Consider the following 10,792-nt stretch of genomic DNA (forward strand, 5'->3'; position numbering starts at 1 on the left):
GTTCGAGCCGGACCGCACGTATCGAGCGAGCGGGCGGGTGCCGATTCGCCAGCGTGGCAGCTGACGCGCGGGCCCGGGCGGTCAGTTCCAGCGTCAATACATAGAAATACGAAGATTAGCTTGATTTGCAACGGTTAGACCCAAACATGGTACTAACACGTAAAAATTTCCAAAAGTGGTACCAATTCGCCACCACCGCCCCAAATGTGGTACTATCGTGTAATTATCTCTGTGCCGAAGGATGGTTGAGCACCTATTTCTGTGTGATTGTCAAGCCAAAGAGGGGCCACTCATCAGGCCTAACTTCCACCGATGAAATTTTGCATCCACATCTCTGTCCGTGAAAGCCCTTGCTGAATTTGTATGGTAAAGAGTGCTCCCTCCTGTTACATACATTCCATTGGGTACTAAATAAATTATTTTCCAGCTAATTGCAATAGAATTTAATTAGGAGGGCAAGTAATTATGTGTGATAGCTACTTAGTTTTTTTTTTACTCTTAGAGTCCTGTAGGATTTTGTAATTGGGCTGACATTTGTTGTCTGAATCTAGATTTTTACTCTTAGATTCTCTGTCCGCGAACACCATCCGACGTCTGCCCATGCTCCACACTTTGCTGGAACTCTGTCTGCCCGTTCTCCACTTGAGGTATGTATGAAGCTAACCTGGAATTTCCTGATAGTCATCTATATGCCCATGTTTTGTTTGCACAAGGTCAGGTCATACTCCTTTAGTACGGGTGTTTTTTTTACTTTTTTGCTGGTACGCTTGACGATGTTCTTTGGTCAGCACTACTACAGCATGCTCCTCCCTTCACTTGTATCTATAGGGTGCCCGGTAGTTTGTTCTCTACTATTGAAAGTATTTTCATTAGTTGTGGGAAGTGTAAGATTGGGTACCAGTTTTATACCAAATTTGTGTCGACCTGTCGATAGTAAATGTCTAAACTTGAGTGCTAGACCTACTTATGGTTAATAAATCTAGTTGTTCTCAAGACTCAACTATGGATGTCATACTGTCGATACTGAATGTCTAAACTTGAGTGCTAGACCTACTTATGGTTAATAAATCTTGTTGTTCTCAAGACTCAACTATGGATGAACAATGTTGCAAACTTTGTCTCTTGGCATAGGCTCAAGCAAGAACCTCTTTGAGCTGTACTTGCCAAAATTAGGAGTTAGTTAATCCTCTTTTTTCTTATTGATGCACACGAATTTGGATAGATTATTGATTCATGTTTGATCTATGATATACACGTGAATAGGTCGAGGAGGTGGAGCTATAATTAAGCAACTGTTGTACTGGGTCGGTATATGACATATTCTTTTAAACTGACATGCAACTGGATTGTGGATTGGTCTGTTTTGCAGGAAAAAAAACAGAACAAAGCCTACTCACGCTGGGGGCAAGTTAATCGAACGAGTAGCAAGTGAGGTCTACAAAGCATCGCAGGGATGGAGGACTGGGGTGCTACGACTGACAGGCTGAAGCGGATCGACCTCCTTCCCTGAAGCTTGTTTTTGATCTTTCTGCTTTTCTCCGATGAGGCTGCGCCCTCTTGATCTATTGCCGCTTGTGGCCCTGATGCTGTTGAAGATTCTATATTCTACTTTTAACCACTTAGACTGGTAGCTTGGTTCTAGATCTAGGGTAGTCTTGTTATGAATCTGAATTCGTGCGATGGTTTCGTTAATGAAATCGGAGGGGGCTCTTTTGCTATAAAAAAATGACATATTCTCTATTACCTGAGTCAACACCCACTGTAGAGCATATGGCTTGAACACGGATATCAGGCTGGGTGCACGCCCTGACGCCCATGCACACACCTATAGCAAACTCGACGACACCTAGAGCAAGTGCACATGAGCTTTTTGGTGCCCTCCTGATACGACAAATATCACGCCATGGACCGTCACCTACACCGACCACGCTCGCCGCAAGACCGTCACCGCCATGGACGTCGTCTACGCGCTGAAGCGCCAGGGCCGCACCCTCTACGGCTTCGGCGGCTAGGCCGCGCCGGTCCAGTCGAATCCACCTCGCGCCGCAAGATTCGTACCATAGCTAGCTATGGTTGTTCAGTGTTCAATCTCGCTGTTGTTGTTCAGTGTTCAGTGTTTGGAGTACTATGATACAAGGAAATCACAGCATTACCCTCGAATTCTTGTGCAATATCTTGCTCTGTTTTTTGTTTGTGAGAAACCTTGCTCGGTTGCTTTGTTAAAACTTATCAGTGCGTTCCCCCATTCCCATGCTGTCGCTGTAGTTTCCTGCCCCCAATCGATCGCGTTGGCTTCAGTGTGCAGTAGATTCCAACCATCACTGCATTTTTATCCGTGCGGTCTGCGGTGTGATGATTACGGCGATGATTTATCAAGCGTGATGGTTTATACAACCAATTATTACAGATCGCCCATCAAACTATTTCAATTAAACGGTTTCAGTGTATACTATTTGCAGATGTTCAATACAGTATGCCAGTATATACACGTATAATAATACATTCCAGATGGCAGATAATTTCATCAAACAATATAACTTTATTGCCCACTCAGAGTTCAGTTTCTATGATAGAACAATGGCTCCAGAGAAACAATAAACACCCACTTTGTACAAACAGAAACCGTGGAGGGTGACATGAGTGCTTACCTGTTTGTATGTTCCTACACTAATTCGTATGTATGTATCGATCGTCTCTGCAATGTGACATGAAACTGGTCTGATATTGGCACCAATTGTATTGAACGAATATTGCAGCAGTTGCAAAATTCAGAGAACAAGTGTGCTTTTTTGGTGCCCTCCTTATGACAAACAAATTCTGCATTGTTGAGATGTAAACTTTTCTTCTGGAAAACAACAGTCTGTTGGAACAGTTTGAGCGCGAAAGCAATCTTCTAGGTGTAATCGTGTGCCTGATATTACTCATGAAAAAATGTTATGGAGCATACGTCAGATGAAAACATAGAAAGAGATCTAGTGGCAGATGTTTGCATTAATCAGATCCAACGCTTTTACATTTACTAAAATCCGTTGCATTAATCGACCAATTGTGAGGACATTCTCCTAATAGTTCGTAGGGTAGGAACTATTGTCAGTAGCGTCACACCGACCGCGATGGCTAGTATTCTGAATGTCTTTTTGGAAGTTTTGAAGTACTTTGAAGTATTGATAAAAACCATGGGTAAGCCCTTTCTCTTTTGTTTCAAGCATTGATTGTTCTCCTCTTTGCTACTTTGAAGTATTGATTATTCTCCTCCTTGGTCATGTCATTTCCCAGCATGTCAAAATGTACACTCCTAATTTCTCTTCAGGAGGAAACCAAGAAGCTGCGGATGACGATGAGGGTACAGAGGAGGAGGAGGAAGAAGAACTACAATACCTGTGGATTTCTCATTGTAATTGACTTGATGTTGCCAATGAATATGTTAATTAAATGTAGTATAAACACCATTACCATCAAGTATTGATTTTCTCTGCAGTGTGACATGAAACTGGTCTGGCATATACACCAATTGTACTGAATGAAATTTGCAGCAGTTGCAAAATTCAGACAACATATCTGTTCTTCTCCAGGAAAATAGCATATACACCAATTGTACTGAATGAAATATGCTTTTTGGTGCCTTCCTGACGCGACAAATAAATTCTGCATTGTTGAGGTGTAAACTTTTCTAGACGGAGCACAAATATCTGTTCTTCTCCGGGAAAATAGCAGTAATCTGGAATAGTAGTTCAAGCACAGAAGTGATCTTCTTGGTGGGATCATCACATCTAATGCTTTTACATAAAACATACCACAACAGATTGAAAACATAGAAAGAGATCTGGTGCTATACTTGCATATATCAGATCCAATGCTTTTACATAGAACAATCCCTTGCATTAATTGATCAATTGTGATCATATGCGCACTAATTAATGGCCAAATTAAGAATCTCACTCGCACTACTGAAAAGCATGCCAGTGAAATACTCCTGCACACTTGCAACCAAGACTACCACTGAGCACTCTGCTTCCTCTGCTTTGCTCAGCTAAGCAAGACTACCACCAACAAGGCTGCGTTGCTTATGATTTCTTCCTCTGCTTCAATCGCTTGACCACACGTCCGTGGATTTACATCGCTTGAGCAAAGTCCCGTTGATGAGCCATCGCAATGAGTTGAGCTTGAGCACGCCATGCTTCTTGTCTTGCTTGGAGCAGCTCCTCAGGGGACTTGATCACGTCGGAAGGATCGATCCAGGGGTCGTTGAACTGCGAGGTTGGCGTCAGATCCAGCCTTGCCCGCTCGGGTGAATCAAGGGCTGGCCTGCTCCCTCCTTCAAAGGTGCTCGATCCGTCCAGTCGGTGTCTCCGATGCCTCTCGGCGGCTACCAGCGAACGGCTGCTCTAGGTTGGGGGTCGCACTGCATGGTGAAGGTGGCGGGGTGGGCCGGTGCGACGTGACAGCTGATGTCGGTTCTGTCAGATCTGGCGCCTGGAGCCGTGGGCTGTGGGCAGCGCTGGCTGGTGTCCTCCGCCATGGCGGCGACGGCGTCGGCTTGGTGGAGGCAGCGGTGTAGTGGCGGTCCTTGTGCTCTTATGGCATCACAGCAACGTTTTGCTTGATCGGTCCTCCTCGATTTAGCCGTCGACGTGTTCCGGAACTATCGCCGAAGATCTTGCCCAAGGAAATCTTGATCGAATAGAATCAGGTCGTGCGCGCCCATATCAGCCTATGTGGCCCCAGAAGGGCGTGGCGCGAAGCTCTGTTATTTCTTGACACCATGGGACATGTCGGCATTCGATTTCCATGGCATAGACAACGGCAGAGAAAGTCTTGATGGCTGAGATCGGAGGATCAGTAAGGCGGAGGGGGCCTTGAAGGCGATGGAGTCAGCCAGGTGTTTGATAACTTTCAGTAGCAACAGTGTCGAGTGGGGGCAACAACATTGGAGGATTTCATTTTTGGTGGTGCTCCTCGGGTACCGAGTCGTGACTTTCAGGGTGAAAACCTAAGGTCTGGCCTTTATTGGTTGTGTGTGTCAATGGCCTTGTTGAAGGTATTGTTTTGAGAGCTTGGTCTTTCTCCAAAGTGAAAATCCATGATCTTGTATCGGGCAATGACAACGCTTGTTCACTGTTTCCTTCGCAAAGGCGTCGCTTTTGGAGACCTTTTATATTTTTCCAGCGTTGTCTTGGGTGGTGGTCTGTGTGCTGCTTCTGAGAGAAGTTGATCACTGTAGCAAGACCTATGTTTTTTTATTTCTTTTTGGTTTTCTTTTCAGGCTGTGTGCATCCTAAATGTCTTTGTGACTTCTTGATGGTACAGAGACAGGGTGTAATTGGTATCTTCGTGATATTAATATATTCTCCTTTTTCAAATAATAAAAATAATAATTACATTCGAAAGCCATCAGCCCGTGCAGACTTTCAGGAATAGTAGCAACAAACACTTGGTTTCCTTGGCCCCCCTAAGATCAGGAATTTAGTGCTAATTTGCTATGCACAGTGGTACAATTAGTAATTATTCATTGCTAAAAAGCTTGGGATGCTTGATACGTCTCCAACGTATCTATAATTTTTTATTATTTCATGCTATTATATTATCCATTTTGGATGTTTTATATGCATTGTTATGCTATTTTATATTATTTTTTGGGACTAACCTATTAACCTAGTGCCCAGTGCCAGTAGTTATTTTTTCCTTGTTTGTGTCTTTTACAGAAAATCAATACCAAACAGAGTCCAAACGGAACGAAACTTTTTGACGATTTTTCTTGGACCAGAAGACACCTAGGAAGCTTTGGGAGGAGGCTAGAAGGGCCACGAGGGAGCCACAAGCTCGCGAGGTGCACCCTAGGGGGGTGCCCCCCCCCCAAGCTTGTGGGCCCCTTGAGGCTCTCCTAACGCTAATCCTTGCTCCACAAATACCCAAATATTCCCCGTATACCAGAGAGAACACCAAAAATACTTTTCCGCCACCGCAAATTTCTGCCCTCGTGAGATCCCATCTGGAGACCTGTTTCGGTACTCTACCGGAGGGGGATTCAATCACGGAGGGCCTCTACATCAACCTTGCTGCCCTTCTGATGATGTGTGAGTAGTTTACCACAGACCTACGGGTCCATAGCTAGTAGCTAGATGACTTCTTCTCTCTCTTTGATCTTCAATACAATGTTCTCCTCGATGTTCCTGGAGTTCTATTCGATGTAATCTTCTTTTGCAGTGTGTTTGTTGAGATCCGATGAATTATGGATTTATGATCAGATTATCTATGAATATTATTTGAGTCTTCTCTGAACTCTTTTATGCATGATTAAGATAGATTTGTATTTCTCTCTGATCTATTGATTTGGTTTGGCCAACTAGATTGATCTATCTTGCAATGAGAGAGGTGCTTTGTTTTGGTTTTAATCTTGCGGTGTCCTCACCCAGTGACAGAAGGGGTAGCGAGACACGTATTTGTATTATTGCTATTCTCTATTCCTATAAAAATCTGAGTTGGTGATGATGGTGTGCCTGCCATCTTTCACCAATAGCCATCGGATCTAGATCTGACGCATACAAAGCAAATTGTTGCAGTTTTGCAATAAGATGCCCGCATTTGTTCATATTTACAAACAACTCCTTGTCTATCACAATCAGCCTTATCTCTTTCCCACCACACCCAGAAGGCCATGAAACAATCTGGTGTGATGGCCGCTGCCGGCGCCGTCCACCCCCAATCTTGGTGTTCCGTGCAATGCACGGGCATCTTACTAGTAATGATAAAAAAGATTAGCTTTTTACCATATTGATTGGATCTATCCCTCTACATCATGTCATTTTGCTTAAGGCGTTACTCCGTCTTATTAACTTAATACACTAGATGCATGCTGGATAGCGGTCGGTGTGTGGAGTAATAGTAGTAGATTGATACGTCTCCAATGTATCTATAATTTTTGATTGTTTCATGCTATTATATTATCAATCGTGGATGTTTTATATGCATTTATATGCTATTTTATATGATTTTTGGGACTAACCTATTAACCCAGAGCCTAGTGCCAGTTTCTGTTTTTCCTTGTTTTTGAGTTTTGCAGAAAAGGAATACCAAACGGAGTCCAATTGACGTGCCAATTTTTGATGATTTTTTATGGACCAAAATAAGCCCCCGTAGTAAAAGAGTTGGGCCAGAAGAGTCCCGGGCTGTCCACGAGGGTGGGGGCGCGCCCTACCCCCCTGGGCGCGTCCCCCTATCTCGTGGATGACTCGGAGACCCCCCCCCCCCCGACGTGAAACCTACGCCAAAAATTCCTATAAATACAGAAACCTCCAGAAAATAACCGAGATCAGGAGTTCCGCCGCCGCAAGCCTCTGTAGCCACCAAAAACCAATCGGGACCCTGTTCCGGCACCCTGCCGGAGGGGGGATCCCTCACCGGTGGCCATCTTCATCATCCCGGCGCTCTTCATGACGAGGAGGGAGTAGTTCACCCTCGGGGCTGAGGGTATGTACTAGTAGCTATGTGTTTGATCCCTCTCTCTCTCTCGTGTTCTTAACTCAGCAGGATCTTGATGTATCGCGAGCTTTGCTATTATAGTTGGATCTTATGATGTTTCTCCCCCTCTACTCTCTTGTAATGGATTGAGTTTTCCCTTCGAAGTTATCTTATCGGATTGATCTTTAAGGATTTGAGAACACTTGATGTATGTCTTGCATGGTATACCCGTGGTGACAATGGGGTATGTGTAACACCCCGGATGCAACTTTCCATATCTGTAACTCCAACTCTTGCCATTTTCGGCTATGTGTTATGATATTCCCTCCGTGGTTGGATTTTGTCTTTCGTTTTGCATTTTGTCCATGTCATGCATTTCATATCATGTCATCATGTGCATTGCATTTGCATACGTGTTCGTCTCATGCATCCGAGCATTTTCCCCGTTGTCCGTTTTGCAATCCGGCGCTCCCATCTCCTCCGGCGCACCCCTCTTGTTTTCTTTCATGAGCGGGTGTCAAACGTTCTCGGAATGGACCGAGGCTTGTCAAGTGGCCTTGATATACCACTGGTAGACCACCAGTCAAGTTTCGTTCCATTTGGAGGTCGTTTGGTACTCCAACGGTTAATCGGGTAACCGCAAAGTCCGTTTTGTGTGTGCAGCAAAACCCCCCCTCAAAAACAGCCCAAAACCCACCAAACTCTCTTCCATGCTGTAGGTCGTTCGATCACGATCGTGTGGGCGAAAACCGCACCTCATTTGGACTCTCCTAGCTCCCTCTAGCTATATATTTGCATCCATCCCGAGATACAATCGCAGATGAAACCCTAACCCGCTCCTCCCGTCGCCGCCGGAAGAAGCCGCGGCCACCCCGCGTCCGCCACGTGGCGCCCGCCGCCGCCCATACCGCGCCGGCCTGCGAAGCCCATCGCGAGCCCGCCGGGCCCGTGCCTCCCCGCGCCCCCGCCCGCGCCTCCGCGCCGCCCCGCGCCGCCGCCGTCGCCTCGCCGCCCCTCGCCTCCGGCCGCCGCCCGCCATCGCCACCGGTCGCCGCCGCCGCGCTCGCTCTCCCCGCCGCCGCGCTCGCGCTCCCCGCCGCCTCCTCGGCGTCCGTGCCCGCACCGCTCCGCCTCCTCGCCGTCCCCAGCGCCTCCTCCGCCTCTCCTCCGGCCGGCCGCCGCCTCCTCCTCCTCCCTCGCTCTGGCGAGCTCGAACTCCTCCGGCAAGATCCAATCGATCCAGTGCGTTGACTTTCTTCTCTCCCCTCTCCCGTTTTCTTCTAAGTCCTTATAATTTTACAGTATGTGCCCTTGTTCATAGCATCATAACTCTCTGCATATAGCTCCGTTTCGCGCGTGTAATATATCGGAATGTTCGTCTCGTGATGCTCTACATTTTGTTCAATTGCACCATGTTGATTTGAGTCTATCTTGATTCCCAAATCTCTGGTGCAAGAGTGCTACTTGCTGTTATCTGCTGTTACTTAGCAGAACTTGTGGATTTGTTATTTTTGTATCATTTAATCTGTGCATCTCATGGGCATGAGGTCTACATGTGTTTTGTTGTATGCCATGCCATCTTTCCAGTGGTATATGCCATGTATTTTTGTGATCTCTGTGGTGACTAGAACAAGCATGCAAACTAGGCCCCGTAATGTTTCTGATTTCAGGGACTTGGTGATTTCTCCAAGTTTGTCTGCTGTTATTTTGTTGCCATGTAAACTTGATGATACAGAGAGATCCATGCATATTTTGGAGATGTTCAGTAAGGATGTTTTGTAGATATTGTTGTAAGTGATCCATTCCTGCACTTGTTTGCAATTATGGAGTGCCATAGAATGACTCAATATTGCTCTACTTTTGCTATAAAATATTTCTGGCAGATTCTTAACATGATATTCAATTTTGCCAAGCTTGTTGTAGTTGATCCATACATGGTATGCTTTTGTTCTTGCCATGGAGAGCTTCATAAACATTCCATCTTGCTGTAGGTATGCTTTTTTTGTCATGCATTGCTTTGTGGTGAGTGCATCAAGCTCACCAAGATGCCCTCATATTATTGTTTCTGCCATGCTCTGTTTTCTGCCAAGTCTGAAACCTATTAACGAAACTTGCTATGTTTGCATGGTTGCCATCATATCTTCTTGTCCTTTTTGGCTTATGGTCAGTAAAGGCCTTTTGTCATATGCATTTAGTAGAAGACTTCCATGCATTTTTTTGCTATGTTAAGTTCCTGTAGCATGTTGATTTCGAGCTCTGAACATTGCTACCTGATGCTGTTTCAGGCATGTCCAGTAATTTCACCTAAGTCTGTGAACCTGATTTCTTTTGCACTTTTGCCATGCTTGTTTGAGCTTGTTATGTTGTGAACTAGCCGTAGCTCAGTGTTCATCTTTTGTCAAGCATCTCCTGTAGATTACTGCTATATGCTTTGTTGCTATGTTGGAGTGTTGTAGCATTGTTAATTATTGCATTCTATGTGCTATCATGCTGTTAATCGCAGATTCGTGTCATTCTTGTTTTGCTTGCCATTTGCAAACCGTGCATCCGTTTCCGGTGATCTTTATATCGATTTCGACCGAAATCATCTCATCTTTCCAGTGACATGCTTGGTTTGCCAAGTTACTGCCTTGTTCATCATTTTCCTTCCGGAGCACGCATATGCATCGCATATCATATCTCGCATATCATACATGTTTTGCATCATGTTGCTTGTGCATTTCCCGTGATTGATTGTGGTTCCATTGCTTGTGTTCTTGTCTTGGGTAGATCCGGAAGACGAGTTCGTGAACGAGGAACCTGTTGAGTACGCTTACGAGGATCAAGCTTTCGACAACTCTGAGAACCTTGCAGGCAAGATGACCATACCCTCGAAATCACTTCTATCTTTGCTTTGCTAGTTGTTTGCTCTATTGCCATGCTGCGCTACCTACCACTTGCAATATCATGCCTCCCATATTGCCATATCATCCCCTAACCATCCTTTCCTAGCAAACCGTTGTTTGGCTAAGTTACCACTTTTGCTCAGCCCTTCTTATAGCGTTGCTAGTTGCAGGTGAAGTTGAAGTTTGTTCCATGTCGGAACATGGATATGTTGGGATATCACAATATCTCTTATTATATTAATGCATCTATATATTTGGTAAAGGGTGGAAGGCTCGGCCTTGTGCCTGGTGTTTTGTTCCACTCTTGCCGCCCTAGTTTCCGTCATACCGGTATTATGTTCCTTGAGTTTGCGTTCCTTACGTGGTTGGGTGATTTATGGGACCCCCTTGACAGTTCGCCTTGAATAAAACTCCTCTAGCAAGGCCCAACTTTGGTTTTACCATTTGCC

Source organism: Aegilops tauschii, chromosome 6 (assembly GCF_002575655.3).
Source record: "Aegilops tauschii subsp. strangulata cultivar AL8/78 chromosome 6, Aet v6.0, whole genome shotgun sequence".
NCBI lineage: Eukaryota > Viridiplantae > Streptophyta > Magnoliopsida > Poales > Poaceae > Aegilops > Aegilops tauschii.